Below are 20,397 nucleotides of genomic sequence, written 5' to 3'. Positions count from 1 at the left end.
CCTTTGCTTTAGCACAAAACCAAAGCACATGAGCCGTGGATTCTACAGCAATCCCACACTCCTCACAAACATCATTCTGGATTACTTTCCGAGAAAACAAATTGGATTTTATAGGCAGGATATTCCTACAAGCACGCCATGCAAAACTCTTGATCTTGTTGGGTAGTGGCAACTTCCAGATACAACGCCAGAAGGACACCACAGGCTGTGAGGTCGAGCTCTCTCCCTGATGAGTATCACTCCACGCTTGGCGAGCTACACGGTAAGCACTACTCACAGTAAACCGACCTGATGGAGTGTAAGCCCAAATCAACCTATCAGCGGGCAGCGATGGACTAAGAGGAATAGAGAGAATAGCTTCGGCATCAAAAGGAAGAAAGACCTCATGGATTATGTCTGATTTCCAAGTTGCTATCTCTGAATAAATGAGAGCAGAAACTAAGGCATCCTCAGGAAAGAAATGAGGGACAGTAGCAGGCTTATGCGATGGTGAGGAGGCTAGCCACTTATCTCTCCACAAACTTACCGAACCTCCATTACCAATCTGCCAGCGACATCCTAATTTAACAACCTTTTGAGCTTCCATAATACTACGCCAAGAATAAGATGGATGCCTCCCCAACGCCGCATTCAAGAAATCACCATTCGGAAAGTATTTAGCTTTGAACACGCGATGAAATAATGAGTTTGGACAATTCTGAAGCCTCCACCCCTGTTTAGCCAGCAAAGCAATGTTAAAAGACTTCAAATCTCGAAAGCCTATACCTCCTTCCTCTTTTGGTGCACACATCTTATCCCAGCTTAGCCATGCCAATTTATTATGGTTTTCCTGCTGCCCCCACCAAAATCGCCTCACCATAGCAAGTTCATCACACAGGCCATCAGGAAGCTTAAAACAACTCATGGTATAGGCCGGAATAGCTTGGGCAACTGACTTAATCAAGATTTCTTTGCCTGCATTGGACAAAAGTTTCTCCTTCCAGCCAGATAATTTATTCCCCAACTTCTCCTTAAGATCATTGAAAGTATTCCTCTTGGATCGCCCCACCAAGGAAGGTAACCCCAAGTATTTTTCATGCTACCGGATCACTGGAACCCCGAACCTCCTTTGTATCTCCTCCTGAATCGGTCTTGAAGTATTTCTGCTAAAAAACAAGGAAGTTTTACTCCTATTCAGTTGTTGCCTAGATACTGATTCATAGACTGAAAAAACCTCTTGCAGCACATCACACTCCTCCAAGGTAGCACGGCAAAAAATCAGGCTATCATCTGCAAAAAATAAGTGAGAAATACGAGGAGCACCATGGCAAACAGCTACTCCTTTGATTCTGCCTCTCTCCACCTGTTGTCTAAGTAAACCAGATAAGCCCTCAGCACAAAGTAAAAATAAATAAGGAAAAAGAGGGTCCCCTTGACGTAGACCCCTGGAAGGGATAATACGCCCTTTAGGCTGCCCATTAATCCGAATAGAATAAGTAACTGAGCTGACACATCTCATTATAATCTCCACCATTCTTCTATGAATGCCAAGCTTCTCCATAATACCCTTCAAACAAGCCCACTCCACCCTATCATACGCCTTGCTCATATCAAGTTTCAGTGCCATCTCCCCAACTTTCCCAGATCTTTTCTGGCTGATATGGTGCATAGTCTCATATGCCACAAGAATGTTATCAGTTATGAATCGACCCTTAGTGAAAGCACTTTGGTTTTCACTAACAATGCTAGACAAAACAGTTTTAAGCCTATTAGCTACAGTCTTTGAAGCAAGTTTATAAATAACATTACAAAGACTTATAGGCCTATATTCAGAAATTTTACGAGGATTCTTAACCTTAGGGATAAGAACAATATGGGTGTCATTAAAATTCGGTGGAGTTACCCCATGATTCAAAAAATCCAAAACTGCCTGTGTGACACAATCACCAGAAAGAGACCAGAATTTTTGATAAAAGAGAGGGGGCATACCATCAGGGCCAGGGGCCGTTGTAGGACGCATCTGATTAAGAGCTTGTTGCACCTCCCTTGCCTGAAAGTCCCGACCAAGTAAATTGTTCATAGGATCAGAAACCACTGCTTGCACTGTATCAACTACTTTCCCAATATCAGAAGGATTGGAAGTAGTGAATAGCGCCGAAAAATAATCTATGACAATACCCTCAATTGCTTCAGGAGTGTCCTGCCAAGTACCCACACTATCCTCCATGCCCTCAATCAAATTTTTCTGATTTCTATTAGAAGCTTTAACATGAAAAAAAAGAGTGTTCCGGTCACCGACCACCAAGTACATATTCCTAGAACGTTGCTGCCACATAACCTCTTCAGTGTCTAGCCATGAACCTAACTCTTTCCTTATACTTCGAATTTCCTCACCATAAAGCTCGGGTTGCTGCTCCAACCGTTGTAGATTGGTTTGCAAAGCCGTAATACGACGCCCCACATGGCCAAACTCCACCTTATTCCACCGTTCCAAAGCCTCCCTACAAGAGTGCAAGCAATTATGGATTGGAGAACCCGAAGAAAATGAAAGACCACGTTCCCAGGCCTCACTCACCACCTCTGGACAACGAGGATCGCGCAGCCACATGGCTTCAAATCTAAATAACTTCCCTGTTCTCTTTCTGTTCCTGGTATCTCGGCCCCAATGGAGACAAAGCATACAATGATCAGACTCTACTGTAGATATATGGGCCACTCTAGCATTAACAAACTGCCTCATCCACTCCTCATTAGCCATTGCACGATCCAAACGAGCCCAAACACTATCTCCATTCTGAAAATGTCTCGACCAAGTATACCTTGCACCTGTAAACCCCAAATCCCTAAAACGGCATCTATCCACAACTTCCCGAAATCTGTCCATCTGTCTCTCCGGTCTAACCTGTCCACCCAATTTTTCAGAATTACTGAGGATCTCATTAAAGTCCCCAATACACAACCAAGGTAATGTATTGCTACAACCAAATGCTTCTAGGATATTCCAAGTCTCCTCCCTCTTACCAGTATCTGGCTGGCCATAAAAACCTGTGAAACGCCAGCTCCTTTGCCCATTGCTACAAATGATCTCAGCATCAATAAACCACTTCGAATAACCCTTGACATTAACTACAGTTTCAGGTTTCCAAAGGAGAGCTAAACCCCCACTCCGACCCTCACTAGGAACAATTAAACCTTGAGTGAAACCAATAGAATTCTGAATTTCCTTCATCTTATATTGTTGCTTTCTAGGAATCTTAGTCTCCATAAGGAAAACTAAGCTGGGAACTTCTCTCTCTACGGTGCTCCGTAAAGCCTGAACTGTGCGGTGGTTCCCAAGCCCCCGACAGTTCCAACTTAAGGTACTTATTGTTTCCGGCGGTGCTGCCTTGCAGCCACCGCCGATCCAAATTCATTCTTCAACAAGTCACTCATCACAAGAATTTCATCATCGTTCTTCCTTTTCTTCAACTCAGGAATTTCAGAACACTCAGGCATACTAAGGTTTGCCTTGTGTTTACGTTTAGTGCCCAACTCCACATCATTTGAGCTTACTGTATTCCCAACTTTGGCCTGGACCTGCAGCCTCTTCCAAGTTCTGGTATTCGATCCAGGTCCAACATTGGAGTGGTTTAAATCCCTTGATACTGTCCCTGTCTCATTTTGGTCATGTACCACCAAATCTGATTGAATTGCCTGACAACCATCTACCTGCTTCAACTGAGAGCCAGCCTTGGTACCATCCATGCTAGGATGAACAGAAGATGCCAACACACCTGAACTAAAGTCAGCCACATGTGACTCCTTCAACATAAGACTTACCTCAGCAGCATCGGCCCTATTCTCATACACTCCCTTATCCTTGTGCACGTGCCCCTCCAATTCCATATCAATTTCCGTCAAGTGATTTTGGAAAGCCTCCTCATTATTCAAAATATCTGATAAAGCACCTTTAGATGGGCCCACCACCTCTGAACCAATCTCACCACCCACATTTGGCGCAGACACCCTTTGTTCTTGTGCTGTACCTCAACCGAATCAGACCCTTCAGTGCTCGTGTTCATGGCTGGCCTCTTCATTGCTGGCTGCCCTTGGCTTGAAGTTGCGTTAGGATCCCCCATACCACAAACCCGGACCACCTTTTTCCTAAGCAAACTAGAAGTATCAGCTCTTAACCATGATCCATACTCTTGTGATTCAGTTCTCAACTCACCCTTACTTTGAAGCCACAAGTCACAATCCTTAGAGTCATGATTCAAAACACCACACCAATGGCAAAATATAGGTAGCCGTTCATATCGAAACGACACCTAACCTTCCTTCTCTGGACAGAAGCGAACTCTCTTCCCTCTGCACAATGGCTTATGCACATCAACCTCTACCCTTATTCGCATAAAATCACCACATTCTGTCTCTGCTCTATCAGTTGAATGGATTACCCGTCCCACTGGTTTACAAAGGTTCTCTGCTGTCTCCAAAACCATACGACGAGCCGGCAAACCATGTACCTGAACCCAAAACTTCGCAGTATCAAAGCGGAGCCTCCGGAGAGAACTGTCTTCCTCATACTGACGTAGTACAACTAAATACTTATCAAAACTCCAAGGTTCCCCCAGCAAAACCCGGTTCGCATCCAGTTCGTTCTCAAAAAACAAAAAGCAATATATGATTGCCCATATCTTGGATCTCAAAATCTTGTTTCGTCCTCCACAGAGGTTTAAGGGTGCGTGCTACAGCTTCAATATTCAGAGCACGCTTCGTAAAAAACTTCGCCGTAAGCGTATACTCCTTCCTGCACACTTGGTCTTCAAAGTTGAATACTTCACCCTCATGTTCAGATAATGATAAGCGAGTCCAAGCCTCTTCGAGATTCTCCATGGCAGCGTTCACCTTCCTTACTACAGCAGCAACACCCCAAGCCCTAACGCAGTAATCTACGCAAGGGAATGTAATTCCTACAAAGTAGGAAACAATATTCTACAAACCAAAGTCTAGCGCCGCCAGACCTAGGTCAGAGAAACTTTTTGCGTTTTCGGTGGAAATCGGTGTGTACATTATTGGACTATAATAACTTCATAATCAAATAAAATTAGTGTGTACATTATCTTGACTATTCTAATAAGTTTCAAATCAAATAAAATTGGTGTGTACATTATGAGACAAATCAAGAAACTTACATGATTGCAAACTTTTAATCTAGGAGATGTGAGAGTTATATGATGTAACTCTTTAGGTGATAGTCTCTTTCAAAACTATGTGATAAATTTTGTAGAAATTATGATTGATCCCTATTTATTTATCACCTCACATGTATCTCTAGTTTTTGTTAGTTGCACACACTACACAAGTTACTCTTTGCTAAACTTGGTACATTATATTGTGGCCATCCAAGATTGAAAGTTCCTTAATTTTAATGCAAAATATGTTTAAACTTTGAGATTTGAGGACAATTTGATTGAAAATTTTGTTTTTGGGAGATTTGGGTTAAATACAAGTGTTTTTGAAAAACTTTTAATCTTATATTCATGCATTTTATTCATGAAATACTATGCTTTGAGGAGTTTTTACACAAAATTGCTCTGTTTTTCAAAAATTTATTTTTTCCAGATTTTCGATTGATTGAACCTGTTGCTCGATCGATCGAAATTGCGATTAAAAATTTGGTTTGAATCTGCCTGGCTCGATCGCTGCTGGATCAATCGAATTTAATTTCGATCAATCAAAAATCGTTCAGAGAGTTTTTTAAAACTTGAGATTTTCATTGTTCTTCACTTTTTCAAAAAGTTTCAAAAAGCTATTCTTTCTCTCTTTGACCGGTCCAGATTCAAAGCCAATTTTTTTTGTCATTTTCCCTCAATTTTTCTTCAGGGTTTTTGTCGTCTAGCACTGGTAAGACCCTTTTACCCTTTCTTTTTTGGTTTTATTTCATTTTTCATGCATTTTAGGGAATATTTCGAACCTATAGAGATTTTGGGGGGTTTTTGGTGTTTTCAATGATTTCTTTCAAAATTGATCAATGAGTTTTTATTGTTGGATGATATTAACATGATCTTCATGGTTTAATTTGATCAATTTGTTGAATTGGGAATAACTGGAATTTCTAGGGCTTGAAACTAACCGATTTGGGGATTTTGTTCAATTAAGCTAAATTTGATAAAATTGGCTTGTGCTATTGATTAATCTCATCATTATATACTATTATCTAACTTGTGTAATGATAAATTGATCAATTTGATTGGATTTTTGAAAGTGGGTTTTCAAAATTTGGGGTTTTTGATATAAACTCTATGTTCAAGCTAATTTCTATGTTTTTAAAGTGTAATTGATCTATTCTCACTGCATTAGAGCATGCATCATGTGTTAATACTGTTCATGCATCGTATAGATTGTTATTTTCTATATTGTTTTTGCTCTAACTGTGTCTGATGCAGTTTGCCCTTGGGTTTTTCCTTTTTCTGTTTTGTCTCCTTTCTGTCTACCCTTTCTGATCTTTAGCATCATGGTTAGGAAGATTAGAGCCCATAGGACATCCACCTCTTCTTCTGCTTTTTCTTTTGATAGTGAGAGGTTTTTGAGTGAGAAAAACTAAGAGACGCATGAGAATTGAAAATTCTTTGGAATGTGTGGGCTGAGCGAAAGGTAGTTTTAGGTGAGCTTGATCCATATATTACGAGAAACTTTGAGCGTAGGGGTTGGTTGCCTTTTTTGGATGTTGACCATCCTCCTCCAGCTACCTTGATTAGAGAGTTTTATTCAAACCTCTCTGTCCACTCCAATGATTCCAACACTCAGTTTGTGAGAAGTTGGATATGAGGTGAAGAGTATACCATTACTCCTATGGTAGTGGCCTCTGCTCTTGGGGTGCCTAAGGTCTAACATCCCGTATATCCTTATGTTGAGTCTCCTCCCCTAGATGACATTATATCATATCTTACTGGTACTTCTATCCAGTGGGGTACTGATCCTCAGATCACTTCTCACAAGTTGACCGAAATTCATTATCTCTTTTTTCAGATTTCTTGCCGTTCTATCTAGCCCATCTCTCATTTGCATACTATTCCTATCGAGAGATGTGAATTTTTGTATACTCTTGTCACAGATGCTCTTATGAGTTTTCCTCATCTTTTCATTCGTTCTTTGGTTGAGGTTCATAGGAGTAGTTCTTCTGCTCATACTCTTTTCTTCCCGGTTTTTATTTATTGAATTTTGTTTCATTTAGGATTAGATGAGTTTCCGGCTTCTGAGTCCGTACATATCATAGCTTCCATAGGTGCCACCTTCCTTCGGCAGAGGGCTACTTATGCGAGCTAACTTTAAATGCCCTAGAGTAGATTCTTCATCTTCGGGTGTTGCACCTCCTCCTCCTCCTCCTTCTTCTACAAGTGATCTAGCTGCTGATGCATTTGTTGATTCGACAGATGCTGCTGCTCCTCCACCTTCTACTTTGGATGATTCCAGCATTCGTCGTAGGTTGAACACTGTCATAACCGTTTAGGCGGTTCATGGTCAGCTTTTGGTGGACGTTCTCACTTAGCTTCAAGCTTTGCGTGCAGAGTTGGCGAGTTTTAGATGGTCACCTCCACCACCTCCTTTTGAAGATGAGTCTTGATTGCCGTTTGGCAATTCATCACAAAAAGGGGGGAGTACATATGGATGGAGATAGGGGAGATTTTTGTTATTTTGGAGCTTTGGAGCTTTAGATTGTATCTAGGTGCTTCACTTTGTACCTTTTTTTTTTTGGGCTCATGATGTAGTTATTTTTTATGTCTTTATTCTTTTATGAGTTGTATATGATAGGGGGAGACATCTTGTTTTTTTTGGATGGAGATAGGGAGAGATTTTTGTTGTTTTGGAGCTTTAGATTGTATCTAGGTGCTTCACATTGTATTTATTTTTTGGCTCATGATGTATTTATTTTTTATGTCTCTATTTTTTTGTGTTGTATATGATAGGGGGAGACATTATTGCTTTATTTCTATTTCTTGTTTCACATTGTGCTACATTGATTATTGACTTATATTTATGAGGTTATTCATGATATATGTCTTTTATTTTGTGTTATGTGAAATCAAGAATTTATTTTGTTTTACTCTTATGTTCCACACATGCGTTTATGTGTTTGTTAAGTGTAACAGGAATATACAGGTTGATTCAGTCATGCTACTGTCTACACTTGCAACTGATAGATAGTAGTTAGGGTGAATTATTTGTGTTGGGAAATTTTTATTGTAATGGGCTATTTTTGTAACTTTGAGCATTTTGTTTATTATGTGTTTTGTCACAGTTGCCAAAAGGGGAGTTTGTTAGGTTCTAAGGATTTAATATGTAAATGTATTAGAACTTTAATGTGTAATGTTGGCAAACTATGATCAAAACTTAGAGTCTAGAATTAGGCTGCTCAAAGTGTGTTTATGTGTAAAGTTGGAATCGAGTGTACTGTAGTATTTATTATGTAAATTTGCAAGGCTTAATCGATCGAAAATTAGACTCGATCAATCAAAGCCTGTGCAGGTTGTTTTTCTGCAGAATTTTCCAATCAGCCCAAGCTCGTATGACATGTAGGGTTTTATGTTTTGCCTTAAGTATAAAACCCTAGCCACGCTTTGTTGTTGTTGTTTATATTGTGTGTATGAATCTCTTGTGAGATCTAGAGTTGTTTGCCTTCGTACATACTTAGGGTTTCCAATCTCAAGATTGATGTCGAGAGCTTGGTGATCACTTCAGTTGCTGCATGAAGATCTTAATGAAAAACACAAATAGGAGTACTTGTGGTTGCTGTGAATCCAAGAAAGAAGTAGTCTGTGGACTCGGAGCTGTCACGTGGTCGTGGTAGTAAGTTTCCTACTCAAGGTAGCAATAGGATGTTAGTGGTCTAAGTCGCTATTGTGTAAACTTCAATTCTTTCATAGTGGATTTGTTTTACCTTGAGAATAGCTAGGTTAAATCCTCCCCAGGTTTTTTACCAGTTTGGTTTTCCTGGGTTATCATATCGCTGTGTTATTTATTTTCCGCACTGTTTCAATGATATGATTTATCTGTGTTAACCTAGATCTGAATAATTTACCTAAGTTAATCATTTGGCTAAATAACTAAGTTAATCTGTTTGTGTTTAAGGGGTTTAAAAATGTACCAGAACACTCCTTATTGGCCGTGCAGGACCACTGCTGAGGACACGTGCATCACTCATAGCATCCCAAATGTCCCTTTCCTTGTTTATGGCTTGCTCCCTATGTTGTAGCAGAGCCGCCTTCCATCCCACTACCCTGACATTTGCATGTCTTCTCTCTCCTCCAACCGTAGTATAGTACAATAACTGTATCAGGGTTTGAAATGGGGTAATCATGGCTTGACACCTATCCATATGTACCTAGAAACATTTCTCGTACAATAAGAGAAACATGTTGTTGAGCAATTAGGGTAAGAGACAAGAAAGATAAAGAGAAAATGCATAAAAGGCAGAAGTCCAGGTAGGGAAATGAGGGAAAAAGAGGCTTTCTTTGGGAAGAGCATCATCATTATGTAAAAACCTTAACTTTCACTCAATAGAGAGCTCTACATAGTGAGGAACATTACTCCTTTCACTCGCCCGTGGTTTTTCATCCATTCCAAAATGTTTTCTACATACATTATTCTGCTTTTATGTTTCTTTGGATATTGAAGTGTTAAAGTTCTCCTTTTTATTGTTCTTGAGCATTTTCACTTAAATGTACCATTAGATCTATAGCTTATTTTTCTTTACAAGCTTGTTAGTCTAACTTGCACGTACATTTTTGGTGACTACACTTGGGAATCTCTGGTTATTCTCCCTTTGTTAAATTTTGGTTATTCTCTCTTTGTTATATATCTAGTTATCTTTCTCTTTGGCTATTCAATGCCTTCAAGAAAGAAGAACATAATGGTTCAAACAAGTTCAGGTGAGGAGCAACAAGTCAAAGCAAGTGTGGACCATGTTTCCATGCACATTAAGGGTACAGAGTCCTCTGACGAGGTCAAAAAACCCAGCAACTGAGATCTTGTGGCATCCATTGAGAACTTTTGGGTTAAAATAGATTGACTCTGATCAATTAATTCAATTACCCAAGTTGATTAATTAGGTCAAATAACATGCAAATCGTTGAGGTAAAAAAAATTACCAAATAAACTAAATGCAATAGAAATTAAATTGACAAAGTGATTTGTTGTTGAATGGAGAAAACCTCTCGCAAGGCCAAAACCCCACCGGGGGAATTTTAGGTCACCACTCCCAAGAATCCACTAATCAACAATCAAGTATGAGGAATCTTACCACTACTCTAGCCTATCCCAAAATACTAACCTACAGTTGAACATTCACTTCAATACCCAATTGCACTTGACTTTGCACAAATCTCCAATCTGTGACTAACTCCTTTGCACAGATCCCAGTATGTGACTAACTCTAGCAACTTGATTAATTGTTGTTAGCTGCTAAGTCCTTCATTTCATAGATGATGAATATTATGAAGCAGTTGGTTACAAAACCCTAAGGCATACAAACTCAATAGCTTTTCACAGAGTATATGAGTTCAAGGTCTTTTTTTACACATTTGATGACTTTTAAAATAAGCCTTATATATGACTAGGGTTGTAGAAAGAGAAACCCTAATCATTCAAGTCATCATGGGCCGAATTTCAAATCTAAGAAATTTGTAATTTAATTCTTGATAAATCGAGCTTATGTCAAGCTTTTTCATTAATCCTTGATAGCAGCTAATGTCCAACTTGTGTCAAGCTTTAATGAAATAGCTTTTCTTCACTTGTTTCTTAGATCAAACTTCATGTCTATAATGATACCACTTCATATGTTTGAACAACATACTTCTTGATACATTAAACCCAACTTAGATCTACCAAATTACATGTAAAGTGGGTTTTGTCAAAGGATTAGCCAATTACATAGAAAATATGACCCTAATAATCTCTCACTTTGGCAATCCATGAAAAAACCACAATCATAATTATGAGAGAAGTATAAAACAACAATCTCCCTAATTATTACACAGGACATAACATAAGTCTAACTTATACAATGAACTCTTGAAAAACTTTGCAAGAAAAGAGATCACAATATGAAAGACTTGCAACCTAACTAGCTGAAACATTAAACAAGATCCATCAAGGCATCTAGTATGAAATATAGCCAAGTTATATAAAGTAAGAAACATGTGTATAAAGAGAGAAAAGAAACAACACGTGAGATAAAGGTGAAAAACATACATCATCATCATATATATATATCAAGGAAGTACAATGTATGTAAGAGGTTACAAGACCAAGGTACATGTAATGAGAACTATACAATAAAACCTCATTACATATCTTAAAAACACTCTGCTCCTATCACTAGTCTAGCTCTCCCTTTATCAACAAGACTAGTCTCTCATAACCAAAACTACTCCTCATTTTTGTTACGAGTGACAGTGGGTAAATCATTAAGAGACAACCATCTCATCATTAAACCCAATGCCAGAAGCATCACCACCATCATTATCTCCGCTATTAGATGCCTCCACAGAATGATCACGCTTAGGAGAAGGAACGAAGCTACCAAGGAGAGATTGTCGGCAAGCTATACAACTAATCTTAGTGTTCATCTGACACATCTCATCAGTAAGATGGTCCAAACGACTACCAAAAACAGCACGCATAACCTGAAGCTAATCCAAGATGGCAACAAGAGATGCCTCTACTTCAGAAGAATAAGGTGGAGCAGACGAGGAAGAAGGACGAGAGGCATAGGCAACATCCTTTGCAGCTCAGAAAGTAGCCTCCACTTGCTGAGTGAGAGTAGACTCCTAACGAGGTCACTTAGCCTTAGCCACCAGTTGTGCAGCACTTCTCTGTATAGATTCCTTGCTAATAGCACCCATGATCTTAAAGAGAGGAGAAGAAGGAATAGGAACATGCGCATGTGTCAGAATGTGTGTGATAGCTAAATGAAAGATTAGCTTATCATGTGTAGCAGTGCCTCGGTAGATATCTATCATAGATACTATCATATGTGAAGGAAAGTCTATAAAGAGACCCTCCAAGAAAGAGAAAAGAAAACAAGCACGAGGCCCAATGATAGTGTTATAGTGTGACCATGGTGTGATAACAAAGATCATTACCATATTAAGGATCCTTGGACCCTTAGCAAAGTCATGACTGGTGAAATTAAGAGAATAACCCATAACATAGGGTGCTCATAAAAATGTGACTCGAGAGATAGAATAAAGATGAGGTGCACTAGGATAGTATGGACGAGCTACCTTAGGGACATGTAGTATATCAAAAATGAGCTATGGAGTAACTGCGATACATGTTCCTTAGAATACTATAGTAAACTGGGGAATAGAGGTATCAATAGCGTGCATGTTGGAGTAGAACTCCTATATAAACATGCTGGAACATCTAGAGGGTTTCTCACAAAGTGATTCCCAACACCGCGAGCTAAATGCACCAGGTAGAAGAGTGTCTGGAAAATCAGACAGAACAATAAGGCATTCCCAATGAATTGCCCTATCACAAAAGTTCTCCTCAATATCCTTTTGGGATTTTGAATCAAAGAACCTATCTCTAGAAGGAAAAGAAGAAGAAAAGGAGGAACGATGATGAGATATTGAGTTCTTTGAAGGAATAGACTTCTTGGGTGCCATAGCAGGAAACTAAAGAAAAGAAAGAAACAAAACACAACCAGAAGATATGCTCAGGAATAGAAAAAGGAAAGGAGCAATACATAAGCAGGTTATATGCAAAACTAGATTGCATCTTGGGCAAAAAAACTCAATTCAAACTACGTCACTCACAGTTCATAATCAAGCACACAACTTAGAATGCATGAAACATGATTATAATGCTAGAAAATGCAATGCATGAGTATGTGATAACAAAACAACAAAGCCAAACCTAAAATTTTTAGCAAAATCATAAACCCCCTAAAATTTCCCAAAACTATCGGAAACCTAGGTCTAAATGCACGAAAATGTTTGAAGAATAAACAAAAAGTGGGATTAAAACCACATACCAATGAATTGATTGGAAGAAGGATTTTTGTGAAATAGAAGCGTTTGGATCGAGAGAAAATGAAGAGGTGTTGAAGTGTTTAAGTGAGAATGAAGCCAGGTTGACCCCTCGAGTATATATAGAATCATGCTTCTTGATAGATCAAGCAAGTACTGAGGAGGTATCGAGAATAAAATCTCAATAGATTGAGAAGTATGGAGGAGGTATTAATGGCTAAAAACTTCAATGTATCAAGGTAGGTATCAAGGAGGTGTCAAGTAGATAGAGAGTTCAAAAATTTAGCTCGATAGATTGGGCTATGTGTCGAGAGCTATCAAGAAAAACCTAGAAAGAAGAAGCTTGTGTCAAGCTAGTATCGAGCAGCATAGACACATGAATTTTCAAGGGAGAAAAGACATGATATGAATGCAAACACAATAAACACCATACTAAACATCAAAGAAGCATATTAAGTATTCAAACACACCAAAAACTCTAGATGCTAAGCAATCCTAGATCCAAAACACAAAACAAGTCTAACTAATTTTTTTTTAAAAAAAACAAGTTAAACAATTTAGTGAGCTTATACTACCACATGTATTCCTTATAATAACCAAATCACATTGTTCCAGTGTAATAGTATCAAGAGTAACATAGAATTGCCTATTGTGTCTAAAACCTTTGCAAGAAAGCACAAGTGTCTCATCATATGAAAATAATGAGATAAGAAAATCAAGAACATTCACACATAATCACAACCATTTGATGGAGATTGTTGATACCATATTTTGTCTGCCTTCGATTTGTGTGCCGAACCCTGAAAATCCCAAAATTTTATTTTCCTTTTACGGGGCCATGAGAACATCTAGAACGATGTGGTGCAACCCGTTCAAGCACCGGAGCACCTGAAGTGCGTTTTTTCGCTAGAATGAAAAAAAAATGCCCCTAGTCAGCCCTAGGATTGACCAAACGTCGAACGTGGTCCGAACTCTCATAAAATAACATTTTTCACAATTTTACATCAAACCCGAGCTCCTCGAAGATTTTTAGCAACTTTGACCAAGTTTGACTCGAAGTAGACCCAAGGTGGGCCCAAAAACCCTAATTTTGATCTAGTTATCAGAATGGGTTGAAACCAATTCCATTACAAATATTATCAAATTCTCATTCCAATTACTATTCATGGGTCAAAATTGGAGTTAGAAAGGCCAAGATTATTGGTTAAATCTAGTTTTGTATCTCATACAAAACACATAGCGGAAGCAATAAACAAAGATCTATTTCATTCATGATTGATAACTTGCATTATGTAAATTTCAGAATTAGTGTACCTTGATGCGGTGAAATTCAAAACAAAAGATTATAAGTCCTTGGGAACACTTTCAATCTTCACTCCAATTCCACTTTACGCCCAAGAAGTGTGGTCTCTCAATCAATTTATTTTGTTTTATTATGTGTTTTGTCATGGATTGCCAAAAGGGGAGTTTGTTAGGTTCTAAGGATTTAGGATCTAAATGTATTAGAACTTTAATGTCTAATATTGGAGAACCATGATAAAAACTTAGAGTCTAGAATTAGGCTGCTCAAAGTGTGTTTATATGTAAAGTTGGAATCAAGTGTACTGCAGGATTTATTGTGTAAATCTGTCAGGCTCGATTGATTGAAAATTAGACTTGATCGATTGAAGCTCGTGCAGATTTTTTTTCTGCAGAATTTTCCAACTCAGCTCAAGCTCATATGACGTGTAGGGTTTTATGTTTTGCCTTAAGTATAAAAGGAAAAACCCTAGCCATGTTTTAGAGTTGTTGTTTATGTTGTATGTGTGAATCTCTTATGAGATCTATGGGTGTTTTCCTTCATACGTACTTAGGGTTTCCAATCTCAAAATTGATGTTGAGAGCTTGGTGATCGTTTCAGTTGCTGCATAAAGAGCTTAAAGAAAACACAAGTAGGAGTACTTGTGGATGCTGTGAATCCAAGAAAGAAGTTGTCCGTGGACTCGGAGTTGTCACGTGGTAGTGGTAGTAAATTTCCTACTCGAGGTAGTAATAGGATGTTAGTGGTCTAAGTTGCTATTGTGTAAATTTCAATTTTTTCATAGTGAACCTGTTTTACCTTGAGGATAACTAGGTTAAATCTTCACCAGGTTTTTTACTGATTTAGTTTTCCTGGGTTATCATATCGTTGTGTTATTTATTTTCCGCACTGTTTCAATGATATGATTTATCTGTGTTAACCTAGATCTGAATAATTTATCTAAGTTAATCACTTAACTAAATAACTAGGTTAATCTGTTTGTGTTTAAGGGGTCTAAAACATACAGATGCTACTGTGGCAGATATCCTTGATCCCATATATGTTCCAGACATTGTCAACTCCTTCTTTCTGATGAATAGCATATTGAATTACGAAGGCACTTCCAAGCCATTGTTAGTTGTGTAAGCAACTGAGCTTGTTGATGGTATTTTCATCGGCTGCACTTTAAACCATTGTGCAGTCGATGGTAGTTCATTTTGGCATTTCTTTAACACTTGGTCTAAAATATCTAGAGGTAATAATATTGATCCCACATCACAATCTACTCTAATTTTCCAACGTTGTTATTTTGATGGTATTACTGATTTCCCACTGTTAAACTTGAAGAAGTAGATAATAGTAGCAAGTGTAAGGTGAAGAAAAAGTAACAGATAGAGGCAAAGGCATTACACATGTCAAGGAAAGAAGAGAGAAGAAATCAATGACAGCTGTCAAGCACTGAAGAAAACAAATGTCAAATTCTGATTTGGTTGTATTGTTGAAAGTTTGTCAGTTAGTTATTTAGGCAGGAAACTAAGTCTCTGTTTTAGTGTGTATATATAGTGTAGGTACTAATTATTTTGTAACCACTTTTACATACCAGAAGCTAGTGATAATCAATAAGATTTTCCTATTCTCTTCAAGAATCTCTCTGTTTTAAGAATTTTCTTTCGTTTTCTTAGTTTCCAAACAAAGCTTGTTTTTTGTTTTCTTTCTCACTCATGGCTTCCAATTCCACAAATAATACTCAATCTCAAACTGCACATTCAGTGCCTTCTTCAAGTGCAGCAATAGCAGATGAATCTGCGAATAATCCTTTCTTTCATCCAGCAAATGAAAGTCCTAGTCTCATTCTTACTTCACAACCTCTGACTAGTCCTGAGAATTATATGAGTTGGGAAAGATCTATGTTCTTGGCTTTGAGTGCTAGAAACAAGTTCAGATTTGTGAATGGATCAATTCCTGAGCCTAATCCATCTTCTCCATTGTTTAATTCTTAGAGTAGGTGCAATACTACAGTGCTTTCATGGTTGACAAATTCACTTAGCATGGATTTGAAGGCAAGTGTTATGTACATCGACATTGCGAGGGATTTGTGGATTGATCTCAAGGACAGGCTATCTCAGGGCAACACTTCAAGGCTTTTTGAGCTTCAGAAGGAGACATCTCATCTTTCACAAGGATCACTCTCGGTGAGTTCTTATTTCACAAAATTTAAGACCTTGTGGGATGAATTTGCAAATTATCAAGCTTTCACAGTTTGTACTTGTTCCTGTACTTGTGGATCTAAGTCTTCTCAACAAGATGCTCAGCATAAGGAGCATGTATTTCGTTTTTTGATAGGATTGAATGATAGTTATGGGAATATTATTGGTTAGATTTTGTTACTTGAGCCTTTTCCTTCTCTTAGCAAAGTGTGTTCCTTGATTTTGCAAGAAGAGAAAAGAAGGAGTATTTGTCATGGTTTCAACATGATTCAATCTGGAGATGCTGTTGCTATGTATGTGAATAGTAGCAAGGGTTTTCATGGCAATCAAGGTAATAATCATGGTGGAAAAGGGGTAATCCTAAGAAAGATAGGCCTGTTTGTACTTACTGTGGTCTTACTGGTCATATAGTAAATAAATGCTATAAACTTCATGGTTATCCTCCAGGTTATAAACCAAAAGGAGGTAACAAGGCTATGGCAGATCAAGTTGCTGCAGTGCAGTCCTCAAGAAATTCTGGAAATTTTGGATTAGGTAATGGTTGTCAGATTGCCCATCAAGCTACTTTTGTTATGGCACCAAATCCTTCCATTCCATAACTCTCAACTTCTACCTCCACTTCACCTTCTTGCTCATCCAATTTTTCAAGTAATCCATATTGGATTCCACCAAATCTTTCTCATTTTATATTTGCTGCTCATGTTGTTGATAGGCATGCATGTAATTCTAATACTTGGATCATTAATACTGGAGTAACAGATCATATGGTTCATTCATTCCACTTCACATTCTGATCCTATTCTTTCTACTTCTTCCTTACCTATTACACCTTTACCCATCTTAAGAAGGTCTACTAGACCCCATAATCCTCCACCTTATCTTTTTGAATATTCTTGCAAGTCTATTAGCACCAAGCCCAATTCTGGTTTGCCATATGATATTTCAGATTTCTTGGATTACTCTCACCTTGGTCCTACCTTCCATTCCTTTGTCATGACAGTCAATACTACTCCATCAAAACTTGTCTCTTTTAATTAGGTAGTTCAATATCCTGAATGGAGGGCTACCATGGACAAGGAAATTGAGGCCTTGGAAGTTAATAACACTTGGACTTTGGTTCCATTACCCCCTGGTAAGTGCCCAATTGGCTGTAAATGGGTTTATAGGGTCAAATACCTTCCTGATGGCACCATTGAAAGGTATAAGCTCGTTTAGTTGCTAAGAGATTTACTCAAAAGCATGGTTTGTATTATTCTGAGACATTTTCTCCTGTAGCTAAATCTGTGTCTATTAGAATTGTGCTTTCTTCGACTGTTGTGAAAGGGTGGTTTCTTCACGAAATGGATGTCAATAATGCATTTTTGCATGGTGATTTGGTTGAAGATGTCTACATGTGCTTACCACCTTGCTTTCATAGCAAGGGGAGAACATGGTTTACAAATTGAATAGGAGTCTTTATGGTCTTAAGCAGGCATCAAGGAAATTGTTTGCGAAATTCTCAAACACTATTTTATAGATGGGATTTGTTCAATCTAAATTTGATTACTCTTTGTTTACTCATACTCAAGGGTCTTCTTTTACAGTGCTACTAGTGTATGTCGATGACATATTGCTCATTGGAAATAACCCTGCATGTGTTGACAGTTTAAAGAAGTTACTTGATGACAGGTTTGGGTTGAAAGATCTTGGTTCATTAAGGTACTTCTTAGGCCTTGAGGTAGCAAGAACTGATGAAGGAATAAGCCTTAATCAAAGAAAATATGCCCTTGAAATTTTGAAAGACATGGTTTCATTAGTTCTAAACCAATAAAATTTCCTATGGAGCAGAATTTAAGGCTTTCAAAGTATGAAGGGAAGCCACTTGCAGATCCTGGATAGTTCAGAAGGTTAATTGGAAGGCTATTGTACCTAACTTTAACAAGACCTAACATTACCTATGTTGTGCATAGGTTAAGCCAGTTTGTTTCACAGCCAAGGGAAACTCATTTGCTTGTAGCTCACAGAATTCTTTAGTACATAAAAAGGTCACTAGGAAAAGGAATTTTCTTCTCAAGTCACTCTGATTTGCATATCAAATCATTTTGTGATGCAGACTGGGTTGGATGCCCTGACACAAGAAGATCATTAACAGGTTATGTAGTCTATTTGGGAGAATCTTTAATATCATGGAGATCAAAGAAGCAAGGGGTGGTCTCAAGATCCTCAGCAGAAGCTGAGTATAGAGCAATGGCTAGTGTAGCATGTGAAATTACTTGGGTGCTTTAATTACTCAAGGACTTTAAGATTGAACATCCTAAACCAGCTATGTTATTCTGTGACAATCAAGCAGCATTGTATATAGCTGCCAATCCAGTCTTCCATGAGAGGACTAAACATATTGAAGTGGATTGCCATCTAGTTCGAGATAAGATTTTGGAAGGGATGATTAAGAATTTTAATGTGGCCACAAATGCTCAAGTAGCTGATATTTTTACTAAAGCTTTAGGTTTTAGTTCTTTCACAAGATTGTCAGGAAAGTTGGGACTGAAGGATATATTTGTGCCAAGACAATTGAAGAGTAATGCTTTACTTCAAGTCACTGATCTTACAGCTCGAGACTTGAGGGGGAGTGTTAAACTTGAAGAAGTGGATAATAGTAGCAAGTGTAAGGTGAAGAAGAAAGTAACTGATAGAGGCAAAGGCATTACACGTGTCAAGTAAAGAAGAGAGAAGAAATCAGTGACAGCTGTCAAGCACTAAAGAAAACAAATGTCAAACTTTGATTTGGTTGTATTGTTGAAAGTTTGTTAGTTAGTTATTTAGGCGGGAAACTAAGTCTCTGTTTTAGTGTGTGTATATATAGTGTAGGTACTAATTATTTTGTAACTACTTTTGCATACCAGAAGCTAGTGATAATCAATAAGATTTTCCTATTTTCTTCAAGAATCTCTCTGTTTTACACCCACTACATATTCCTTTCCATCACAATGAAATCTATAATAAGAGATCCATTCCTCCTCCCCTGAAACAAAAGGTCTTTCATTTTTCGAAGAAAAAAAATTTCACAACTCAAAGCAAATGGCAATGCTGAAATGGGTACAGACAACATCTTGTCCCTTCGAGCAGTATTGGGTCATCTTTGGCGATCTGTGGTTTGCAATTGGCGCTGCAGCGGTAATCAAGAGGTTCATTACCACGTACTTGTGGGAATGAGGCGAAGAATATAGCCACCATTGCCAGAAGTATACTTGGGAAACGCGGTTTTATTGGGGACCGTAACAAGTACAGTAGAAAATCTTCTTGACCACGGATTAGGCTGGGTGGCTTGGCAGATAAACAAGGTGATTGCTTCTCAAACAGTTAAAGAAGGGAGGAAGTGTATAGAGGATTGGGTAAAAGCCCCAAAGATATCAGCACTAGGAGTAGTAACAAGTAATGCATTGATCACAGGAAGTTCGCTGCGATTCAATGTGTATGGTAATGACTTTGGTTGGGGAAGACCTATTGCTGTGCGAAGTGGTGCTGGCAACAAGTTTTATGGAAAGTTGACAGTGTTTCCTGGGGTAGAAGAAGGTAGCATGGATTTTGAAGCTTGTCTTTCGCCAGAGACGTTACAGGCTATGATAGATGATTCAGAGTCCATGGAGACTTTTGCCTCATAATTAAAATTTTTTGTGATCCTTCTTTGACCAAGAAATGTTGGAATGCAATTTGAAATTGCAAGCTTCTAGATGTTGTGTGTGATCTTCCACGTTCTTAAAAAGAAAAAAGAAAAAAAAAGGGTGACATCGGTGGAAAACTTAATGGTAGTGTTGTCTATGAGAGAGAGTAACTTATTGCTTGAATGTTCACAGTGATTTGGAAGTGTTGACTGTTATGACTCAGCGGCTCAGCGCATGCTCAATAACACCTTGAATTATACGTTTATTGAATCAAG

At 38.3% G+C, this 20,397-nt stretch overlaps 1 pseudogene; it reads left to right on the top strand.

Annotated features, from left to right (window-relative positions):
• Positions 1-18,785: 18,785 nt before the first annotated feature.
• On the top strand, positions 18,786-20,122 carry LOC112010602 (protein ENHANCED PSEUDOMONAS SUSCEPTIBILITY 1-like; annotated as a pseudogene).
• The last annotated feature ends 275 nt before the right edge of the window (positions 20,123-20,397 follow it).

The sequence above is a fragment of the Quercus suber genome, unplaced genomic scaffold (assembly GCF_002906115.3).
Source record: "Quercus suber isolate HL8 unplaced genomic scaffold, Cork oak 2.0 scaffold_294, whole genome shotgun sequence".
Taxonomy (NCBI): Eukaryota; Viridiplantae; Streptophyta; class Magnoliopsida; order Fagales; family Fagaceae; genus Quercus; species Quercus suber.
This window is presented reverse-complemented; position numbering and strand designations above follow the sequence as displayed.